We start from the raw sequence: 24,382 nt of genomic DNA, 5'->3' as shown, positions 1-24,382 counted from the left end.
TGGGCAGCCTGCTCACCACCCTTACTGTAAAATACTTCTTCCTCATATCCAATTTAAATCTCTCCTCCTTCAGTTTGAAACCACTTAACCCTTGTTCTATCACAACAGACTCTGCTTAAGCGTCTGTCCTCTTCTTTTATGTAGCTCTCCTTTAGGTAATGAAAGAGCACTCTCAGGTCTCTCCAGAGCCTTCCCTTCTCCATGCTCTGTCAGCTTGTCCTCGGAAGGGAGGTGTTCCATTCCTGGGATCGTTTTTGTGGCCCTCCTCTGGATGTGCTCCAACAGGTCCATGTTTCTGAGGACTCCACATCTGGATTTAGCATTCTAAATGAAGTCTCATGAGACCTTGTTAAGGGGGGTTCTTTTTGTCAGTCAGATGCTGCTGCAGGATTTCTTTTCTAGCTTTTCTGCAGCGTCACAAAAAGACAGAAACTTTTAATGGGAACTCAGTGAAAAGAGATTCTCGGGGAACAGCCTGACTGTAGGAGCACCAGTGACTCTCTACAGAAGCCACCGGTGTGGGCAGCACTTCAGCCCCCTCTCAGCACGCCCGGAGTGTGTGTGCGGGATTGTTCCACGAACACAGCGACAGCCACGTGTGAGCTGTCAGGCTAGGGGCACGAGCAACCAAATGGAAACAGCATCGACAGCCGGGAGATTTCATCCAGGATCCCGAGCGAGGACGACAGTGTTGCTCTCGTAGCCGACTCGCTCCTCAGGCGGTGTAGATGCATCGACTTCCTTGCTTCAGAATCTTGGTAGGTTTTGTATGAGGCTTTGTGGAGATTTTGACGAACGCTTCGGATGACTGGAAACAAGCCGCCTACCGCAGGCCGGCTCCAGGGGGCTGCTTTCAGTACCTCGGCATCCTGCGGGCGACCTGCACGCCGCAACAGGAGAACGCAGCTGGCCGACGGCCGAGCTCCGCAACGGCCCGCCCCGGCCGCGGGCTGGGGCAGGGATTGTGGCCGGGGCGGGGCGGGCCGGCAGAGGGAGCTCGGCTCCGTTCCGCTCAGCGGCTGTTCCCGCTGCCCGGCGCCCGCCCGCGCCGCTCAGGCACTTTGTTGGGAGCGCCGAGCCCCGCGCTCGGCCCCGCGGGGAGAGCCGCGCTCCGAGCCCCGCACTGCGCCCCGCCGCGCTCTCGGCCACCGGCGCGCCCCGTTCCTCCGCGCGAGAGGAGAACGCCCGCAAGGTAAGGGCTTGCCGAGGCGGGATTCCCTCGGGTCTCCTCGCCCCACGGTCACGCTGCGGTCCTGAAATCCCGCCCGGCTTCGTAACGCGGCGAGCTGCGCGGCATTCAGCCACCTGGGAGAGGATGGGGCTGCTCGGGAAGGAGCCGCTGGAAAACTCCCCCGGTGCGTTCGGGGCTCCGCGGCTGGGGACGGCGTTGGGGCTGCAGCCCTTCCGTCTACGTGTGTGCCGCCGCACCTCGCACCTTGCCCGAGCGCCCAGTGCGGGGCTCCCGTGTCCCCGGCGCTCGTCGCCTCCCTCCCCACCTGCTCCCAGGTGGCCGGGCTGTCTCTCCTGCTCCCGTGTCGTTGTTTTCCGCCCTTTAAGCTGTCTTCCCAGTCAGCGTTGCTGGGAGCTGGCGAGGAGCAGCTAGCGGGTGCGATAATCCGTTCGTATGCCCGTGTTTCCCGGGTGCGCTGCCCTGCTGCCTTCCTTCCCCTGTACCTGCTAGCTGCGAACTTTCCCTGGCATTCTTCCTCCTCCTACCCTTCTCACCGCCATGACGCGCTCTCCTGTATGGTCGCGTTGTGCACTGAGGGTGACCTGGGCACGCGGTGTAAAACAGGTTTTCTGGCATTTCGTTGAATGATTTAAGATGCTACTGGCCCCCTGTAACCTCTGTAGGGCCAAGTAGCAGCAGGCAATAGAAGGGCAGAGCAAATTTTTCGTAAGGATGTTGTTTGAGAACCAACACTCATACCCCAAAAGCGTGCTTTGCATTGACTCGTGGCTCCTGTACCCCTCCAAGGTACAGACATGCAGCAGTACAACCTTTGGTGGAATCTGCTTACTTCAAGTGAAGTACTGAAGATAAAAATATTACTCCGCTGGGTTGTGTCTGCTGAAATATTAACCAAATGATGGATCTCAGGTTTCGTTGCAGCATAGTCTGTGTTTTAGCATGGCCTCTCCTTCCTTTTGTCATCAGAAATAGGGTCCTCTTCCCTTCCTATTAACCATCTTTCTTCTCGTTTGTGACTGTACGATGGCTATGTCAGCTACAAAAATTGCTTACATGGAAGAGCCTCAGTGTGACCATTTTTGTTGTTAGCAACTGGAAACACTGAATCAGCATTGTGTGAGCAGTCCCTGTTCCACAGAGTACCACTGGAAATTCTGTAAGCAGAGTGGTTGCCTCCGAGACCATCCCTAATGCGGGCTGCTCGCTCCTTTCAGTGTGTGGTGAGGTCTGCAAAAGAGTTTGTGAGGTTCCCAGGATATGCAGAAGATGCAGCATTTCTCAGCTTGATTCACAGCTCCCAAGTGCAGTGTTATTGTTAGCATAAGGGTACCTCCAGGTAATGAGATACTGTGCTCAAAGGTTTGCTGGAGCTGAGCGGGGCTGCTTTGTCAGGGAGAGGCTGTGGATATACAATTGGCTTTGGACAACACTTGTATTGCCACATACTCGTAATGGTTGCAGTATTGAGTTTTGCGCTCTTATAGCTTAGAATAAATGTTTTTGATTGTGTATAATTTTGAAAGCACTCAGAACATCCCATTAGGTGTGATTGGAGGGAGGCAGCAGCCCCACAAGGAAGAACACCCAATAGGTGCCTGTCTGTACATAGCGATAATACAGAGCCCAAGATTGATCTACAGACACTTTTGCTGTGAAACGCACAACCTGAAAAAACACTTTGCACTTGGTGACAACTGAATTCATGAAATACGATTGATTTTCTTTCTGTCTATATTCCAGCTGTTAATGGCAAGTCACTCACATTAACTGCTATATTTTTTTCCCCTGTGGGTGAAAACTTATTAAAACCTAAACATATGAAGATGAATAATTGGTGCCCTGAGGGTCAAAATAGATCAAATATATAAGAACTTTGCTCTCTGAGTCTTCTGTTGTCTCACTACCATAGCTGAAGACCGCACAGTGAAGGCTGCACTAGTAAAGTGCTTATTAAATTTGATTTCAGTGTTTAACACTTGCATCTCTTACGTTGCTGACTATAATTGCCATATCAGCATTGTCTTCTAGTGAATGACTGATCAAAGGTGAGATGTTTCCCTGAAGAAGCAGCACTTGTCCACACCAGGCAGTAAAACGGAGCATTTGGTTGGTCCGTGACCCCTCCAAACTGGAGCACTGCAGAACCTCTCAGAGGGTGGTGATGCATTGAAACAAGTTGCCCAAGGAGGCTGTGCATGTCCCACCCCTGGAGGCATTCAAAGCCAGGCTGCATGTGGCTCTGGGCAGCCTGGTCTGGTGGTTGGTGACCCTGCACATAGCAGGGGGGTTGAAACTAGGTGATCATTGTGGTCCTTTTGAACCCAGGCCATTCTATGATTCTGTGACGATTCTATGATTCTCTACTTTGTGGCTGGTAGCCAGCAAGTAAAGGCATTTAATTCCTCACTGCTGTGCAGTTGTTGGTACAGAGAACACAACCCAATCCTGATACCTCTATTGGAAGAGAATCAGAAGATTCTTTGCTTGTGTGTCTTCCACATATGGATAGATTTGATTCACATACTGCCTTTGAAACCAAGATTTTTCTAGGTGTGTTTTGGGTGTTTTTGGTGTTTTTGGTGTTTGTTTTTTTTTTTTTTAATTTCACGGCATCTGGTTCTGTGTTTTCTGTGTCCATAGAGTGTCAGGGGTTTCATTATTCTAGTCTTGAGCTGGGTTCCCAGGGAGGCTTGTCAACACATCGCAACTGTATGGCTTTGGGATGATTTGACGCCTCTGTATTTGCTTTGTGGTTCAGGAAGCAGCCTGATGCCTGAAATACCCCTTTGCCAGAGCTAGGGCAGCACTTACTGAACATGCAGTGAAACTGAACATCACTAAAAATACCCCTGGTAGCTAAACTAAGAGTGTGGCTATAGATACAGAATACTCATGGTGCAAAAAAAAAAAAAAGAAAGAAGTATGGAGAGGCTAATTTGTTTTCAGAATTAGTTCTCTAGCTTTTCTCAGCATTAAATGCTTTGCATCAGCAGAAACTAGAATTCCTGCTTTTGCTGAGGTCCATGACTGATGCCATTTTATCTCAGTTCCAGAGTTAGATTCATCCATTGATTTATTCATCCAACACAGGATTTGTACGTGTAATGATTTAATCCTGATACCTGGAATTGTCAATTTCCAGTCTTGGATGTCAAGCTAGATGACCGTTGCTGTTTGAGTTTTTACTTTTTTTTTCTTCTTTTTTTTTCTTTCTGGGAACTTCTGCTATTACTACAGTTATGAGAGAGGGTCTGCTCCATCTCTCACCGTTCTGCATACGTATGAACTTACAAACACAGTTAAGTTTCATCTCAGTGAGGCTGCTCGGTCTGCATGTGACAAAGGCTTAGCACAAGTGTTTACAAAGCAGACCTCTGGATTCACTGAAGCAGTAAGATAAGAGGAGGTGTCTGTTGTAGGGTTTAGTGCTTTTGTGGTTCTGTGTTATTGTGCTTGTTCCCATGCAAGGTTACTCAGAAGTTTCTTGGAAAGACTGTGGGGGTGCAGGAAGAAGCAACCTTCACATCTGTTTTATGTCTCTTTCTTTTTCCAATAGCACACTGTGGACTTTGAGAGGATAAAAAATGAGTCAGTTAAAAATGCAAGCATCATTAGCATTATCTTTGGAGGGCTGGGTTTCATTTTGAGCTGCATCGCTGAGCCCACACTCACTGACATATGCCTTTGATTTTATTCACTAATGTCATTTATAGTAAAATTTTTCAATATGAGCCAACCCAAGGCCTTGCATTCTACTAGTTGAACACAGTCTGTCCTTTCTTCCCTTCCCTCCTTGTGCTGCTATCTATGCAATTAAAGCTACTCATGCTGTGACTCTCCACGGGAACGAGATCTGATGTGGAAATAGCAAATTACAAATTACTTTGTTTGCATTTATTACCTCTGTCGTTTTCTGAATAGTCTCTAGCAATCTTTTGCATTTTGGATGGACAGAGTTAGCAGATGTCTCTAACTTCAAAGGTTCACGATGGGCATTTAAAGTGGGATTTGTACATTTTGCCTTAATTCATGCATTTCTGAAGGGTTTTCAGTTGTGCAGTGTTCTGATGCATAACGGGCATCTTCATTACTAACAGTATGACAGCAGGCATTGGTTATACTTGTTCTTAAAGCCTTGCTCAGGTTGGCATTTCAACCACTCTTGGAAATTGCTGTATTCTCTAATAAAACCAGGCATTGTGAAATGATGAACCTGTTTTCCTGGAATGCTGTTAAACCTTTGAGTATTTCAGCATCATATTTAGAAAACACTTTTTAGGAATGATATCTATTCGGCGTAGGTGTTGCAGATGTACAGTAACTTCGAGTAATTCTTGTGCACATAATTTGTCCTTTTTTTCTTCTTTTCCAGAAGGTACCGGTTTTCTGTAAGAGGGAGGATTTGTCTTTCAATAATCCAAAATGTTACTATTTATAGACTGTGCAGATTTTGTAGGTTATCACTGCAGGTAGGGAAACATACAACTTCTTTTTAGCATCCCGTGGGCACAGAGCAGCCATGTTCAGCTGGCTTAATGGTGAAGCTGCCATAGCTGGTTCTTGGACAGGGAGGTGAAATTTACTGGAGCCCCTAAATGTTTCAGACTTCACTTACTACAGGAGTATCACTGTAAGCCTTAATGTCTGTAGCTCAGGATTTTTTTTTGTAATCTGGAAAATAAAGGGATGACTCATGGGGATTTGTGTATTACTTTGATTTCTGCTCCTGCATGTAAAAGCACTTTTAAGGATTTGGCCAAGTAGTAAAGCAGGCACTAGGCTTGCTGCTTCTCCCATCAGTGCTCCCTTTCCTCCCCCTTGCCTTCCAGAAATTGGCTCACCTGCAAAGAGAAGCTGAAAATCAGATGTTAACAGCGCTTTTTCACTCTTCATTAATATAGTCCAGAGCCATTAGGAAAGGGAAACGATACGTAACATACCTCACAGATCAGCTGCTTAACACTTGATCTAAAAAACAGGAGAAATACACGAGATTGGTTAGGTCTGCTCTTTAATACTTGCAGATGCAAAGTGTGATACAAGAGTATCTCAGTATATTTTTACTGCAAGTGGAATTCGAAGGTATTCTGATTTGTCCACTTAATGCTCATCGTGGTTTGTCTTCCACATGAACCTTGGGTCATGAGCATTTTGTTTTGTTCTGGGGTATCTGAGGGAGCTTTACATCCGAGTGCTCTTCTTGCGAAGGTGCACAACTCTTCTCATAGCTCTGATGTACTCTTTCTTTTTCCATTGTCACCCTTTGGTTTGTTTCATGTAAAATATAATTTGAAGTGACTGGTCTTGAGAAATCATTCTTCTTCTAATTGATTAGGGATTTACCTCAGTGTTTCAGGGAGCTAGATATCTGGTTGATCAGACATTCAGCACGAGTTCAGTGCCTTTGAGGATCTCAGTGTTCATCACAAAAACACTGTGGATGTGCAGGTCTGTTACACCTAGCGCAGGGATACAAGACTTGTGCCAAGTGTCACTCAGTGCATACAGCAACGTGACAAGGGCTATGTAATGAAATGTGAGTTTTGTGAGTTATGTTGTAAGGAGCTTGCAGTAATCAAATTGCATCAAAGTACAGCCCAATGGTGTTCTGTACCATTTTTAAAATGGAAAAGTCAGCCACATATAGATAGGCTTCTGAAGTAATTTACAGCCTTGAACAACATGCTTTAAGAAGCCTCTGAGTGCCTGATTGCCTGCTGTTGGGTATGTAAATATGCGTGTGTTTCTCTCAGAGTTTGGAGGCAGACTGTATTTAAATTCATGCTTTTCTATTTTCATTTTAGTGTTGTCTCAGGCTTGCTTTTCCCATTGTGGGATTCCTTATCTCTTCCCCATGTCTATTGTTATTTATTGCTTTGCAATCCTTTCACAACCTTAGCGTAGTGTTTCATCTCTTTTATTTCTTCCTCTTCCTGTATTTAGGGACAGAGAATTGTCCAGGGGTTAAGGCAGAGGGCAAGGCAGAGGTAGGGTGGTGCAGTCTGTTCCTACTTCAGCTGCAGATTTCCTTATAGCTAATAAATCTGCGCTAACTGCTGTCCCACAGAGGGCATGACAGAGTGAGGTATCTGGACTTTGCACCTAAGTGTCCAGTGGTTAAATCACCTGCGTGATGAGTGTCCTACTGCTGAGAAACAAACAGCGTCTCTGTTGTGGTTACTGTTTTCCTTCTGTTACTGTTCCTGTGTTAAAGCAATGATGCATCTTGTACCTTGCCTTCTGCTTTGGTCCATATTCTTTCACCAGCTCAGCCTGACGCTTGGTTTAGCTCTTAGTGTTTTCCTTTCCTTTCTGGTTGCTCAAGCTGTGTTTCTCCACTGTGGTCCATCTTGTTTTTGCACCTTGCTATAACTTTAAGTTATTTTTTCTTGCTTATTTATTCCATAAGCTGTCCCTACCCTTTTTATTTTACTTTTCAGTTGTTCATTGTATGTCATGTTTGGCTTCACACAGTCACTTCCTACCACTCCTTGCTTCAAAGCCATTCCTTTCACACAAACCATCTTTTTTTCCTCACATATATTCGTGTCATTAGTTTTTATACCAGTGTCTTCTGAAATGCATTTCAGATGCACTGATCTCAGAGGGGTAGTTTATATTCAGAATTACATGTATAATTAAGTCTTCCTAGGATATGGCTTTAAAAGTAATGTGTTCTTTAATACATTACTGCATTTTATCTAGACAATAATTTTAAGTTCACTTCAAGCTGCTCTAGAGCTCAAGACCTGAATAGGAGGTGTTGAAGTGTGTGTAGGCATTTGTTTTCTGTGTGTGATTGAGGTGTCTAGTGCATACACCAAGAATCTGTTCAATCAATGTCTCATTGAATATGAATGTAAGATGTACTTAGAAGTGCCTTTGTAAGCTGTGGCATTTGTTCATTTCTACTAAGAGTTTAGAAAAGTCATTCATTCTTTATTTTATGTTGACATGCAAGAAAAAAGATATGTTCATCTGTTTCTTAAATTGTGGCAGTGCAGGATATAGACGCTTTTGGGGAGTTGCTTTTGAAGTGAGTTGCTTTTGGGGACCAATGTTGATGGTGACAGAAGTTGCACTTCTGTGCAGTTTATCAACAGTTTGAATCTTCAGAGAGATTTTGTCTTCCAGCTGAGGATTGGGTAAATCTGATGATGCTACTGGCCTGTTTAGTTCAATGCTTTTTGCTCTGTGGTGGCAAGTAGCTTTGAGCAGCTGGCAGCAGTGAAGTACACCTTCCCTGTGAAAATGTTTTCTTACTTTTTGGATGTGAAGAGCGTGAAGGATTATGTCCCATCATATTCTTTGTGAATTCTAAGCAGTACTCCTAAAGTCAGAAAGTTCTTTTTGTTCATAGAAATGTCCACTCCCATTTCTAAAATTCGTCTCAAGATCTCGGTGTTGAAGACAGTAATTTTGTCTCTCTGCCTCAATTTTCTTATTTATAAAACTGAAAACGTATCTGTCTCTCCGGGGTTCTGGGAGACTTAATTAGTGAATGTTTATACAGCCTTTGAAGATGTAAAGCACCATATAAATGCTAAGTATTATTATTATTAGCACCAGCTGCTTCATAGTAATTGCAGTAATAAAAGTGTCAATGCTAGTGGTTGTATTAACTGTGCCTTAGTGGTAGTTTTGTATCATTATTGGGATCCTGAGAGTTATTCCATTTCCATTGTACTGTGCAGGAAATGAGCAATTTAAAACACTTGACAAAGTAGCCCACCCCAAAGTTAGTGTGTAGGGCACCACTTCACATGTTTCCTCTTTCAATCAAGTTTGCATTGCAGAACACATTTTTCATGAAATCTTGCAAGTTTTCCCCGCTCTCTGACATCATCTCTTCACGCTGTGTATGATGTTCCTCTCATAGGGAAACAAGCTGAAGAATGGACACTGACGTTGTAAAAGCAACGGTGCAGATGCTGCTGAGGTACAGCTGATAGGAGAGCTGAAATGGGAGAAGTTGAGCTTCCAGCTGTGGGGTATCGGTAAAGGGCTTCTTTGAAAAGGGAGGAGAAATGTTCAAGTCTGTAATTGAGAAAGATCGATGCCTGTTGTGCAGTGTGACAGTGTTTGCCAGTCCTAGGGCTGACTGGGGGGTCTGTGCTCTGTGGTGCTGAGCTGATTAGAAATGAGCCAGCAGCAGTGGCAATTCTTGACGTTTGTATGTAAAAGAAGGGATCTTTTATAGATGATTGATATCTGGTAGTACAGGGGAAGAGAAATGGTATAAATCACAATTACCCTTTAGGGTTTTTTTTTTAGGTTTACTTTTGTAAAACATCCATGACTTAATGCTGAGCTATTTTTATTAATGTACTTGTGCTTATCTCACATAACCAGCTTGGTAAAAGAGGATATGAGCACTTTTTAAGCCTCTGACTTATAAATTGTGAGAAAGAGAAAAGAAGATTGATTCCAACAGGCTTGAAGGTAGATGCATTTTTCTTCTAGTTAGTAAAATGAGAGAGGGGAAAAATTAAACTGAAACCTTAGAAGTCCAATCAGTTTTAGTTGGGTGGAAAATCATTAGGTATTGCTCTAATGCAGAGTTTAATTGTAAAGCTTGAATCTAAAAAAAAGCAAATGCAGGGGAGTTCTGTTTTGCTGAGCTGATGATAAAATCTCCCAATCACTTCTGTCTAAAGGAGTAAGGATAAGAAAAAAAAGAATAATAGCAAAAAAACACTGAGGGGGAACAATTCTTTTTTTTTTTTTTTTAAATAATCCTGAAGATCTGAGTGAGTTACTTGGTCACATTATAGGAATAATCTCATGCTGCTGGAATGTTGGTAGGATTGGTTCTGCTCTGTGCTTTGAAGAAAACATCTCTGTTCTTCTTACTATAAACATTTAAGATAAGATGGGAAAGTTTGGAAAAACACCACACATTCTGTGAGCTTTTTCAGCATTCGTAATTGCTGATTATGAGATCTTAATTTAATATTGTTCCTACATATTTTGGGTATTTCTAATGAGTTCTACTTCACCTGGTAGGGCCATCAAAATCTGATATAAGAGTTGTATCTTAGCATATAACACAGTGCTTATTTAAATTGCTAGAGATGTTTCCCAGTAGCTTCTGTAACTGCTCCAGTTATGAAGACCTGAATGAGTGAACACATTAAAGAGATCATATCACTCTGGATGATGGGCAGCATCACTTCGTAGTGACTGTGCTACAAGAGCTCCTAAACCAGAAATGAAACAGAGAAGGGAACTTACTTGGACTTTTTCTGATTCCTTGTAAACACATTTTTAGACAACTTTGAACACCTTTAAAGAGCAAGAAGAAAAGGCACTAACCTTTACAGCTGCAAAGTCCTTGTATATTGAGGTTGTTCTCTCTTCATTGCGAGAGGGTGGTGACTTCCCATTTTGAACAAGATGCTATTTTTTTTTCCTTTTTTTTCTTTTTTTTTTTCTTTTTCTGAGGGCTGTAGGAAAGAATAACTATTTCATGTGCCTTGCATACTGTAGTATGGCAATTTTATGGGAATTTCTTCTGTTATCTTGGACCATAACATGTAGTAGAATAATAGCGGTCTTTTGAAGTACAGAAAACCTGCCTAAGGGGCCATCATTTTAAAGTCTAATATGAAATTCTTTTTTAATAAGGTTCATTCCTTCACTATTGAAGTGCGAGGAGATGTATGTGTTAAAACCTTGCTAATCCTTCATTTGCACAAAGTGTTTGGCTCGTTCCCTAACTGTCAAGGAATTAATGATGTGCTTCAGTGTAAGATCTTGCATTACTAGACTGCAATTATGAGAGATTTTGTGCTGATTTTGATGGTGCTTAATGAATTATCTTAATACATGAAATGAAATCACCATTGTCAAAACGTATGCAAAGGCAAAGAAATCTGATTCTTGCATTTACGCATGAAATTAAGTGATTTCCAGTAGACTTACAGGCCATCCATGCAAATTGGTGAGCCATGCTGCATTATGTTGTACTTGTGACCAGTTGAACAGCCGTGTAGCTGGTGACGATAGCACCTTCCTCCCATACTTCTTGTTTGGCCTTCCACTTGGAAATTGCACAAAAACGTAGTGTATAATTTGGTACACTTAATGAATTCAGATCATTCATCCTGAACCTGGGCAGTGATCTCTGGCCATTACTGCATGGGAACAGGCTTTGAATGAAGTCACTCAGTGGAGGCCCTACAGCAGAGATGTCAAGACAGACCAGGTATGCCCAAGCTGATTTTAACTGTTTTCCTCCAGCGGAAGAAGCAGGCTAAGCTGTGTGGGACGCTGTTGTCTCTGTGCTTATGGCTGAGGACAGAGGTCCTCACAGCCATAGCTAAACCATATCTCGTGCCTGAACCTGGTATGGTGTCTGCAGTGTATGCATGCCATCCATCTGCATGCTCTCCTGCAGTTCTGCTCCTGGCTGATGCAGACTGTGTGGGAGATAATACGTGTTGTTTGCATTTCAGGCAGAGGGAGTCAGCGGGATGAAATTACAGTTTCAGAGCATCTACCTATTTGTATTGTGATAGCTTGTCTAGATCTTAGCCGGTGAATGAAGGCTTATTGTACCAGACACTCCATTTCAAGAGAATTTTATTATTTAAAAATAATATCTATTTTTAAATCTCTACATATAATCTATAAAACCTGTTTAAGGCCATAGCAGATCATTACGTCATTTGGTTTGACCTTCAGAGTGTATGAGGGAGGAGATCTTCTGAACTTCTATTTCTGGTAGGAAAATATAAACCAAGATTTCTTGTCCTTCCTCTTTGTCCAGAATAGACACATAAGTTTAAACTGGTTGCCTCTGGTACGTCTTGGCTTTTCTCACTAAGTACATTAGTGAATTTCTAGTGGTTCTGTGCTGGAATTATGTGATTGCCAGAATGTGGTGCTACCCCCGTGGTTCTGGTGTTTGTATTTATATATATTTTTGGCACATGGCAAATGCAATACAGGTTTACTCCTCTGCATATAGGCCTTTTCCCAAAACCTCCCAGGCTAAAAGCAGATGATGCTGGAGCCTGTCCTTTCTTTTCATGCTTCACTGTATAAATTGTATAAGCTTGAATCTCTTTCTGAACCATTATATAAACTTTGCATAACCATTTTTGGCTTATGTGGCTGATTGTGACATTCAGTTGGAAAACATTTTTGAAGAGTTAAGGTCTATATTGCGCTTTGGGAAACACCGTGGAAGTATTGGTGGGGTTCCTATTTATCTGCATGATGGCAGATTTGATCAAGTCTGGGCCTTTCTACCTCCTGAACTTTGGAGATGGTGTTGTACAGTGACTAGGATGTCCAGATGCATGCTGCCCTAGTACTCCCAGTAATGCCAGCAATAAAGTTTTTTCTCCATAGTCATTTGTTCTTTATGGCTGCTATTTTATATGATTCACAGATATTACTTCAGACAGGTTAGCAAATTGAATCCACAACGACTGTTGGAAAGTCACAACTGATGCAAGTCCCACTTAGTCTTAAAGTCTCCCTCATGGATTTTTAGTGCAATGACTTCTTTAGGATGTACTTCTTTAGGATGTAGAAAAGTGCACTGGAATTTTAGATATGACCTTGCTCTTTATGTGCTCACTGCCCGCCTGCCCAGCATGGGACTCTCTTGCCAGTAATGAGGAAATGTTCTGAGACAGTGCCATTGCCATGATGACTTACAGAAACAGAGGAGTCTTCCAGATATTCCCCTGTGATAGGCACATGCCTTCAGGAATCAAATGACCTTAAACTGATGCAGATCTGGAGCTTGGGGTTATTTTGTTGAAGAAAAATGATTTTTTCTTAGGCGTTGGGCTGGTGGTGTTGCACTCACTGATGATAAACCATGTGTGACTAACATTCTTGGTCTAAATTGCACTCTTCACTCTGGACGCATTACACCTCTAGAGAAGTATTTTGGCCAAAAAATATATATACATGGCAGGGCCTTTGCCCTCTCTTGCTTTTTATCATTTATGTCTTTAGGACCATTTGTGTACACATTCTGTGCAGTTTGCCAGTTTCTGTCCAGTATTACAAAACATACATATATATTGTTCTCATCTATAGTGTCTTTCTTAGGAAAAAGAAAACATCTGGTTATGTGTATATGCCTTCAGCTGTTAATAATTTCCAGAAAATAATACAATTCATATACTGTGAATCTGATAAACTGTAGGGCTTGGTGTGCAGTAGAATTCAAATGTTTGCAGCTGTGTGAAAAGTCTTCTCCCCCTCATTTGTTGGATGTAGCAAGTAGAAATCTTTTTGTTTCAAAGCTGACTGAGAATTGTCTAAAACCTACCTTGACCAGTTTGAATGTATTCTTCCGTCCTATTGGAAATGTTCATGGGGAATCTCAATAATGGTCTTTGTTGAAGGAGTTGCCCTCAGTTGCAGGGGAGAGGGGTTAATTTATAGTCAAAATACCGATCTATAAATATTTGTTCCACTGATTAAAGTGGGGCAACCTATCTTTCTGCTTGCTCTTAAAATGCTTTCTCAAATATTAAAAAACAAACAACAAAAAAGGAAAAAATGAGAATAAAACCCCAAAAGTCTCGCTCTTGTTTTATTTATAGAATCTTAGATCATATGGAAATAATTTAAAGGAATTTGTCATGCTTTTTTCGAGGGGCGGGGGGTGTCATTTATTATGGGTAGTGACTTTTTTTTGAAGTGCATTGTGTTTTCATGAGAACTGGGCTGGGCAACGTTTAACTCCAGACACAAAAGCAAATAAACATCAAGAAACTCTGTATTTATCTGAATTTGAGAGAGAGGATCTAAAATTACCTAATGGTCTCCCTTATCTCTCTTCAGTATTCTTTAAAGTTCTTCTGCAGACCTGAGGTATTACTCCATCTCATTGGTGTGCCACTGTAGTATAGATTATAGAGAAGTCTCAAAATGTATACCATCTTCAGACTGTATAGCAAAGAGAGGCTGAAATTGCTATAATACACTGGTTCACATAGGCTGATGCTGATTTTACTCTGTTCAGCTGCAGATTTTGGTGGAGAGGTGGAAATTCAAAGATTGATGTGAGTGTTAATTGACAGATAACATATTTTGGGCACTTCTCATGTCCTGATGAAGTAAACACGAGGATTAACCTCTCTGTTTTGGGACTGTTTATTTTATTAAAAAGAGCTGAGATCATTTGTATGTAAGGCTGGCTACTTCGAATTTCTGAAAAGCTAATTAATGAAATGTGGCATGTCATGCTCAGTGTTGCTATTCAGTACTGCCACAAGCTATGCTATGCTTTGCTGTGGTATGCTGTGCTATGCTATCCATTTTTTGCAAACTGTAATCTCTTTTCCATTTCCATCACAGTTTCCGGCTGCTTGCTAGGCCATAGGATCGGCTGTCGTGATTGCGTATTGGCGCTGTAGGTGAACTAGATGTGGTGAGTGGTGTGAAGATTAACAAACTGCAGCTGTTGATTGGGGAATAAGCAGTACATGACTGTTGAGAGTTAAGAGAGTCCTCAATTTCTCTTACCAAGAAGCCCTTGAATTTGCTTCCGCTCTTTCTGTGTCTAGACTTATCCCTGTAAAGGCTAACAGTTAAACTGGAAGTACATAACTGTTTGTAACCAGGGCATTTTCTTGTTTTTCATAACATCTACTGTATGGATGGAGGTGAAGAAATGGTTTTTGTCTGTACGTATTTTTGCTTTCATGTATTTTTGCTTCTATGTATTTTATCCAGATGTTGCACTGAGTGAAAATGGATGTGGTTAGCTACCAAATAGTGAAAAATGTAATGATTGTCCTAGCACATTAATTCCTGCAGCCATGATATCAGTGGTGGCAAGCAGAGGTGTGGAGTGGGGAATGTCAGTGCTGCCACTCAGGAAACCAGAGCTGATGGCTTTTGTCCCTTCTCTGCAAAGCCCTGGGGTTCTTCTGTCATCTTGAGTTCAGTCTTGTGGAAACAATGAACTGGCTCACCTCCAGTAGTGTGATTTTTATCTTGAATTAACAGTAAGTTGCTTTTCCTCGTGAAGGCGATTACTTTTGTTCCAAACTAAGAGTGCTTTCTCTTTTTTTGGGATTCTAATGGGTTTGCTAATGTGTGAAAAATATATTTTTTTTTTTTTTTTTTTTTTTTTTTTTTTAAACTCCCTACTAATCCTATTGCTATCAGGCTCTTCGATCTGCCCTGGATTTTAATGAGTCTTTTAAAAATAGATATCTTTGTTGGCGATTGGACTGTGATGCTGTCTCAGAAGTCAGCCACCATTTTGAGAATGACATCTGAGTCTGACTATGTTTCTGCATGACTGGAAACTGTCACTACTCATTTCAACTTATTAGTGTTGTGGATGGATATGCTGGTTCATCTAACAAGGAGGAAACTCTAGGCATTAGCATTAGAATTCAGATTTTGTTCCCAAGAGTAAAGGAAGGGGTGACTGTAGTCGTGAGAGATGGACACTTGGGGTTGGAGGCTGCACTACAGCTCAAGGAGATGTTGAGTGGTTTGCTTGCAGATTACTAAAAGAAGCTTGTGGTATTTTGACCAGTTGAAGAAGATGCTGTTTTTGAATGTAAGAGTTTAATACAATAATTCAGTCCATCAGCTATAGATTACACCATGGAAGACACTAAGTCTTATTCTAAAAAAGGAGACTTCAGTTGGAGATACTCATCTTGGGGGGGGGGGGGGGGGGGAGGGAAGAGCATTTGAGAAATGAAACCTTTAAGAGGGTAGATGCAAAACTCTGGCTGAATATTGTGCTTCTGTAATAACTTTTGTGAGTCCATGCACAAACTGAAGGCATGCAAAGTGATTTTTAAAAATACATACCTGTAGAATGATGGCCCTGACTCCCTATCTATCTTTAAAGGATCTGAAGTGCTCAGGACACACAAGCACTGCTGGCACACCATGGTTTTTTTTTCATCTAAGCAGGCCATGAGCCAAAAGAGCAGAGGAGTCCCTGGCCAACTGGGGCTATAACCAGCCCCTTGCACAGCACTGCCACTGCTCTTCTCATGAGGCAAAACCATGTTTTAATTTATTCATTTTTCTTCCACTCTGATATGTCTACATTCCCTGAGCAGAGATCGTTTTCGCCTATTGAGGCACTTCGGTGCCTAAATACAAGCCTGGCACATGTTTGTAGTTGAAGCATTTTGACTCACAGCACCTCCACCATTTGGGACCATGGTGTGCTAAAATGATCAACTGGTGTTCCTGAAATAGTTGACCTGACAAAGTGGGATTTTTGTATATTTTTTTCTTTCTTTTTCTCTCCTCTCACCAAGTTGTAGTCGAGTCTTAATTCCGATGCTGCCATGCAGTTACACCACTGGTTAACATCTCTGTGACTTGGAGGGAATACACACTCTGAAATGTTTACTTAATCAGTAAACAGAACTTAAGTAATAGTTACAGCCAAATCTTGGTTTAACATTTTTCTTTTTCCCTAAGTAGAGTTCCAACTGCAGCAGAAATACAGTGAATTTGTCTGAAACTGTTGGCTGACAAACGATGCAGAGGTGATGTTAAGGTGATGGTGACAATTGGGACAAACTAGGTGCTACTAACAGATTTTAGACTTACCTTTGATACTATGTCTCAATAACCCAGTTATCTTTCTATAACAGATATCTTGTGGCTAGCTGTTTAACCATCAGCCTTCTTTGGGTAAGCTTTCAGTTCTCCTAACCTCTGATGCATTTATTTGGAGACTCTTTCCTCCCTTGACAGATAATAAATGCTATTGGGAGGAAAAGGAAGTTTTGCAACCCTAAGATTTCCTGAAGGGAAGAAAAAAAAATTGTTAAGATTCTTTTAAAATAAATTAAAAACATGACCAAATAACTCAATGACTCACAGCTTACAGGAACATCAGATTTTTTTTCTCTATGATGATAAGTAGATATATTTTATTCCCATTTATCCCAAAGGAAGGTAAATTTTCCCAGCTATTTTTTAACAGCTGCTACAATTAAGCACTGCAACTATATTTAAAGGAATAGTATCAATTTTTGTCCATTAGTAAAATGGATAGTTGTGAACAAGTAACAAAATCAGATCTGAACAGTAAATAAAAGGAGATGGTGAATCAGTTGAAAATTATATGAGGAATTCCTAAAAAGCTCAGGATAAATAGCTGAGGTGGTCATTCACTGAAATGCTTATGAAGAAGAATGTTTTCATTGTAGCAAGTAGACTACAGCACAGGACTGGGAAAAGAATGCTACTGCAAATAGCAAAATTTGTTTCTGTAACACAGTTCTGAGACTTGAGCACAAATAGAAACTGCATTATTCCATTACTAGAGCAATAATGCGAGCTAGTGAATGAGAGATGTCTTCCAAATAGTCTTGTTTACTTTAAGAGTTATTGACCTGATCTTAAGGAGGGAACTCACCTGATCTGCCTTTGAGGTTGTTTTGCATCACACATTACAGATTTTTACAACTCTTATACTAAATAAGAGGCAGCCTGACCCAGTGTGTGGCAACCCTGCCCATGGCAAGGGGTTGGAGCTCAATGATCTTTTTGAGCTCTTCTAACCTAAACCATTCTGTGATTTTGTGAGATAACATTGTAAAAGCATATCTTTTTACCTAATATGTGCTATATGTAAAATTTTTAGCTCATGGAGACCATCTTCTTCTCCTATATGACCTTTATGACACTTTTGACTATTTGTTCTGCACGAGTGCTTTATTTTGACCTTGAGCATAAAGAGGAAAAAAAAGTGTGCAATCTTAAATATAATTATTTTATTTTATTTTAGGCACTTGAAATAGTGCTGTAGCAGTAGCTACCTTGTCTGTTTTGTTTTCACAACAGCATTAGTACAGAGAATCGGAAACCCAATTTGTCCTGGAGCTTGAACAGAAAGTTGCTATGGTAACTGGACACTATACATCCCATTTGGGACTTGAGTTAGGTGTGCATATTTCATGTTATTTTCTAGTCCTCATGAAATGTTGTAAGTCTCTGAGCTCCCATAAAACACATCTGGGGTGTATTAAGAAATATCCCCACACTGTGTTGTATCTCGTTAGTACGTGCCTTCATCCTCACTCTGTGTTGTGTGAAGAACCAGGGATGCTGTGCTGGTTGTTCTTGGGCACATGGGAGAGATTCCAGCTGCCATCCTGTGCCCAGCTGTGTCTGTGCTTTGCAGCACCTCAGAAGCCAGACCTTGGGCCTAGATCTTGTCCAGGGCAGCTCAGGTGGGTCATTATCACCCCGTTCCTGTGCTGAGAACAAGTAAAGAGACTGCCTGTGCACTTAAAGGAAAGGAGGAAACCCTGATGGGGTGGAACTGTTAGGAACCATTGTGTATATACTGTGTGAGATGAGTTCCCTCCTCTTTCATGTCTGTGCTCTTTTGCAGAGCTTTAATGAAAAGAGGCTTCATTCTTAAGTTACAGGCATTTCCCACAAGCAAGAATGTGAGGGCTGCTCTTTCTTTTTCTGCATAAGAAGTTCTCTCTTACTTTGGGTGATGTTTTTGCATTCACTCTGTGGTAGGGCCGTGGGCCAACCATGTCAGTGCCCTGAGTGCTTAGCACAGCGGAGCACAGGCCGGATCACAGATGATGGGCTGGGTGCCTCTCTGAGCTTGCAGCTGCATCAAATTACTCTGGTGCTTTTTTCTCTATTTCTTTTTAAAACATTCTGACTGAGGGGTTTAGCACCATATGTGAGCTGATTGTAGAGGGGCTCTCATGTTGTGGGATATGTTTAGGTGAGAAAATAGGGTGTGAGAGACAGCACTCTCAGCTGTTGGCTATAGGTGTACTTTGTGTGCAAATTTGCCAGCCTAACTGATAATGCCAAAATTATTTGTCTTTCTTAATGTAGGCAGATCCCTGTAACTTCCTATTTTTAACTTTCCTAAGATATGTAATTATTTTTTCTAGGCTTATTGCAACATCTGTAAATATTTACCCATTAAATATTCCAGCTGGTAGCTTCCCATTGCCTGCTTTTCATCAGTTTATGTGCAGCATTGAATGATGGCTGTGGTGCCTTTTGGGTAAAAATAAAATGCAGATGGACCTTTCTTAGGCACAAGCTTCCTTTGGGTTCTGCTTGTGATGGGCTTTCCGTAACTTTCTGATATGTAGGAAAGCCCCTTGCCTAATTCAGAAAGAGAAAAACTCTGTATCTTCCGTGTGCTGTTATGTTGGGGTGATTCTTCATTTTATTTTATTTTTTTCCCTTTCTACATTTTTTTTTTTTTCCTATTTGTTTTCGAAGTGCAGTGGAAAATGTGTTTCTCAACTAACACTGACAGTTCTTCTTTGTCCTTGGAGAATATTCGTCTGCATTGTGGGGGGTTAATTTTTGTTTTGTTGTGGGTTTTTGTTTGAGCTGGTTTTAGTAAACAAGTCCAAGTTCCTCAAGGCTAGAGATATAAAAAAAGTTTGGGGTGGTGACTTGAGGCATTATGCTGAGACATGTTTGCAAACTAACTCTCTTACCAACTTGGAAGCCCTAGGTAAAATATTCTCTCTTAAAATTGATAAGTATCTCAGAATACAGCACTAGTACTCAGCTGTCTGCCTTTCCTGGAGGTAAGGGGAGGGAGTTCTTGTGAACATCCAGCGTTCTTCCTTTCTTTTATGATCTTTGATGTTTGAGAGTGAGATAATGTTTTACGTGGCTATCGTTAGAAATCTGTTGATGCTTTGAATCTCAGCCCTGACTCAAATGCAAATAACCATTCAGTAAGGTAGAACAGGTATATTTTATACCCTCAGGACACTGATTGAGAGTAACTATGTAAAGCTGCAGATATTTCCCTTCCTTCATGCAAATTTAGCTGGAAACACTTGCCCAACCCTCTCCATGTTATTCAATCTTGCTTAACTTGGAGAATCGTGGAGGAAAGACATGGGTTCTGTAAGAGCTTACCAAGGGGAAAAATAAGAAGTGCAGACATCTTAATTTTTTTCTCACTCTTTTGGGTACAAACTAAGCAGAGGGGTCCAGTGTCTCCTGCACTAGGACTAGGTCCTAGTATTTGCATTCAACTATGTTTCATAGAATGGGCTTGGAGTTCTGTGCACACAGTGGCAAAGGAATGGGGTTTTCATTCCTGGTTTTGCAAGGAGATTCATAGTGAAAATAATAGTCCACAATCACAAAGGATTTGCAGATTTGTAAAAAAGCAATGTGCCAAGCTAAAGTTAGATTATAGGAACTGTCTGAACATCAATACACGAGGAAACAATTATTTTCTTGCCTGGCTCGAGAACTGTCATCTTTCACACTGTCAGGAAGAATCCACATGTAACCCAAGTAACACACAGTCATGTTTCTCTGGAACTTTCAAATACGATTTTTGAGGTTGACAGACCCTTTATTGTATCAGCATTGTGCAGCTGTAGTGCAAACAAAACATAAGCATCTAGCAAATAATAAGGCTGAAAAATGTGCCACGTTTTTAGTACTGGGAATTATTGTATTATTATGTCTCTGAGTAGGTCTTGAATGCAAAACATTTTTACTTCCTTTAGGAAAACAGATGATTGAACGTAATGTTTTCGTTTTCCTGTCGTTGCAGTACTTTTGCAGCTCAGTAATGAGCACTTCTTTTTTGAAATCATCTATGCTCACTGTATGTGGTTCTGAAAGCAGTCTTCATTTCTGGCAGTTTCATGTAAACCAGTTGAATTTTGGAGATGAAGCTTCTCCATGCTGTTCTTACTTGCTGTAGGAGCAGGGAGGAGCTGTGTATTTAAACTCCCAGCCACATGTAGGCATCACTGTGTCTCAGCAGCCATCACACTATTGTCAGTATTCATATAAATAATGAGTGCTAAAAAAAATGAGCCAAGTGACTTAAACTTCCATTTCTGTAAATGCAGCATCTTCCTGCCTAGTTTTCCTGAGAGAATTTGTTTTAATATTGTTTCCTTTACAGCTTGTGGAGTACATTAGACACTACTTCCACAAGGATAGATCAGTGAATCTAGTGAAGTCCTTGGCCTGATAACACAGTTAAAGAAATAATTGACAGGTTAATTTATGAATAATGTACATGGTAAAACTTAAAGCTATCACAGACAAGTACTTATGCCTTCATCTGTAGGTGGAATGTGTCATTCCTCAGCAGAATAGCTACGTTAGTCTCACATGGAAGAAGGTATGTGTAGAGACTGAGTGCTCTATCTTCATTGTGCTGCTATACTCAAAGTCATTCTGTATCTGCATTAATTTCCTATAAAGAACAATTTAGAGCTTAGAAATGCTGGCCTGAGCATCATTTTTCTGAAATAACTTAATGAATTGGCATGTAGCCTTGTCATCTCATAGTTGGTTGAGGTCCTGAGGCAATATTTAGTGTAATAGAATAAGTGGTGCTCTGGTTAACACAGTCAACTCTTATGTAGAAAGATGCGTTTATGACTTACAAGAGAAAGAGTCTTTTCACTGCACATTTAGCTATTATTCTGCTAATTCCTTGCAGAGATTTGGAAACTGCCACATCTTTGCTTTCTTTTGGATTGGAAAGTGCTTAGTATGCTCTTTCTGAAGGGCCCAGAATTTGAACCCACAATGCTTACATGAGGATTAACTTCCTTGAAGACTTGAGGATCCCCACAGAGTTACCTGAGCCCTTTAATCAAAGATTGAATTTTCAGCTTAATGTAGTACTTACATTTGTCCAATTCCAGGGAGGCTGATAAATTAATCTTAATTAAATTTAAGGAGGAAGGAACCAAAAGAAAAAAAGAAAATACTGTAGAGTTTTAAGGTTTGAAGGATCATTATACAACTGGACCATTATTTTTTCCAGGTAAAATGTGGATATATTTTGTATTTATTTTTCTGAAAATACATTTTAATTTAATCATTTTAGACCGATGCTAGACTTTCAATAATACACTGACTATTGTGCTTTTGTTTTCATGGGAAGAGTGTTTTTCAGATTGATAGGTTGAAAGCTCATTTAATAAGCCTATCTTCTCATACTAGTATAAATTGTTAGAGTCAAATTGGTAACGTTAAAAGTAACATTAATATCAGAGACAAAATTAATAGTGGATGATTCCATATGCCATAAACAGCCGAAGTTAAAAGTGATAAAGGTAGTGGCCATTTTTATCTAAGAGTATTTTTTGTATGCATTCTTAAGTTGACTTAAAAATTCTGTTAAATCCCTGCGCTAAGAACACTCAGGTGTGGGACCATGCAGAATTATTTCATCTCCTGAGAGTATCTGCCTTTTAGTAAAACAGACACCAGTTTAACATATTTAGATCTATTGATTATTTCTGAGGAAAATTGCTCTTTTGATTTAAATGCAATGGAAACTTTCTATGAGTGTTTGTCTTTGGCAGGCCAGTACTGCCCTCTTTCACATCAACAAGGCATCTCTCTAATTCTGGTTCTAAATATCACGTTTGGTGTTTTTGCATATTTCTTTGTGTCTCATAATGAAATTTATACACAGATATGCAGCAAATTAAATCAACAATGCCTGAAATTAGATTTCTGTGCTTTAAAGCTATGGAAGACAGTATTAACTTCAGTATTCTAAGCATCCAAGTTACAGGCCATCATCTATTTCTTTCTTTGGTCAATTTTTTCATTCCTCTAGTTGTAGAATAATTTATATAAGCTTACAGAAAGCTTTTTTGCAACTTGTGCTTGGTATATTCCACTGACATAACGTAAGTATTTCTCATATCTGTGTCCCTTGTGGGTGACCTGAAGTATGAGGTTCACCATTGGCTTTCTTGTGGTGTGGTACCAAGGAGGTTTCCAGCCTCCTGTGAAGTGATGAAGTCTCCTGCTTGAGTAGGATCACAAGGCACTGAAAGGTTTCCTCTTTTCCCTGTGCATCTCCCTTGAGCGTCCTTCTTTTATATTAGTCATCTTTATTTCCCCCTGCAGGGAGTCTGCGGTCACAGCCAGGATCTAAAGTTCTAATAATGGTGTACAAATTGTTTTGAAGGGACAAACAACACCACTTTGGCTACATAAATAATGCAGTGGGTTACCTGATGTCCTGCAGAGACTACTAGAGGTTCTCACCTCATCACATCTAACGGCTGGAAAGTGTTGTCTTCCAGTTAGGTTGGTTGGTGTTGTTTTGCTCATTAGGGTTAAACAGAGCTCTCTTCTTTGTTTTTTGTGATGTTCCAAATATATGAGACTTCCAAGGAGAATCGGTAACGTTTTCTTCCTGCAGGGTTACCCTTCTCCATGTGAAAGTTTCTGTTTCCATTCGGTGAAAGGGGAGAGAGATGATGATGAAGAAATAAAAACACTTGTGCCAGGAGCTTCACGGAGTTGAACTAAACCTGCTCTAAGCATATAACGTTCTGCTTTTATTCCAGGCTGGGTAATATGTATATATAAGATTCATGTTGTGGCACTCGTCTTTCTGTTATAGCCTCCTTTTTGTTTTGTATTTTGGCCTCAAATTTAACTCTCTGTGCAAAGTTTGGGCATAACATCTTTTGGCAAACACTCTTTTTGTGTATATTTTTCTTGATTTTTTTAAAAACTAATTTGGTTTAGTTTTTTGATCCAGTTCTGTGAAAATGATATTTTATGGTTACAGTTACAAGTCTAAAATCGGGTTTGAATGCATACAATAATGAGTTGATTTGTACTGTTTTAAATGGTGGATTTCTGCTTTTATTTCTCCATTCTTTTCCCAGTGGAGTTCTGGTAGGAAGATTAAAATGGGGAAACAGTGGATTAGGAAACGTTTGTTCAGAGTTTTTGTATTGGAGTATATTAAGTGTTGGTAATACTTCATGAAGTGAACAAAAATAAGCACAGTTAAAATACTTTGTTGATATTGGCAAGAAAAAAAAATAGGCTTTCTCAGGAAAGCTGATGGACTAGCTTTTGTCTAGCTTTCTAAGGTTTTGCTTCAGGATGGCATGCACAAAAGGCCCCTTTTGATCATGTAACTCCTTATTCTGGCTGTGTGGCTCTGAATTTGTCTTGCTGGGTGACTGGTCACCATTACTGGCAACAACAGTTCGAAAATCTAAGGTGTTATTAGAGCTGTGGAAAAGTGTCCATGTAAGCCTTGTGATATTTTTTTTTCTTCTGCAGGGAAGTTGGGCTTTCTGTATATTTGTTCTTACTTGTAATCGTTTAGTCCAGAATTATTTTTTTGCTTGTTTGTTTGTGATGTAAATCCTGCTCTTGGCTCAACATGAATGTCAGTTGGAGCTCTTAATATACTTG

The 24,382-nt window shown here is 40.8% G+C and overlaps 1 protein-coding gene across 3 annotated transcripts in view; it reads left to right on the top strand.

Moving 5' to 3' along the window:
* Positions 1-473: 473 nt before the first annotated feature.
* EPS8 (epidermal growth factor receptor pathway substrate 8) overlaps positions 474-24,382 on the top strand; it is a 132,688-nt gene continuing 108,779 nt past the window's right edge. For 2 of the 3 annotated variants that reach the window (XM_042890137.1, XM_042890135.1), the window contains exon 1: positions 1,112-1,192. The gene's annotated coding sequence lies outside the window, so the exon portion shown is untranslated. Of the gene's footprint in view, positions 759-1,111; positions 1,193-24,382 lie in introns of those variants that run through there. The other variant, XM_042890136.1, reaches the window with a different exon arrangement.

This window comes from Lagopus leucura, unplaced genomic scaffold, assembly GCF_019238085.1.
Source record: "Lagopus leucura isolate 7727_CA_CO unplaced genomic scaffold, USGS_WTPT01 Super-Scaffold_100159, whole genome shotgun sequence".
In the NCBI taxonomy this organism is placed as follows: Eukaryota; Metazoa; Chordata; class Aves; order Galliformes; family Phasianidae; genus Lagopus; species Lagopus leucura.
This window is presented reverse-complemented; position numbering and strand designations above follow the sequence as displayed.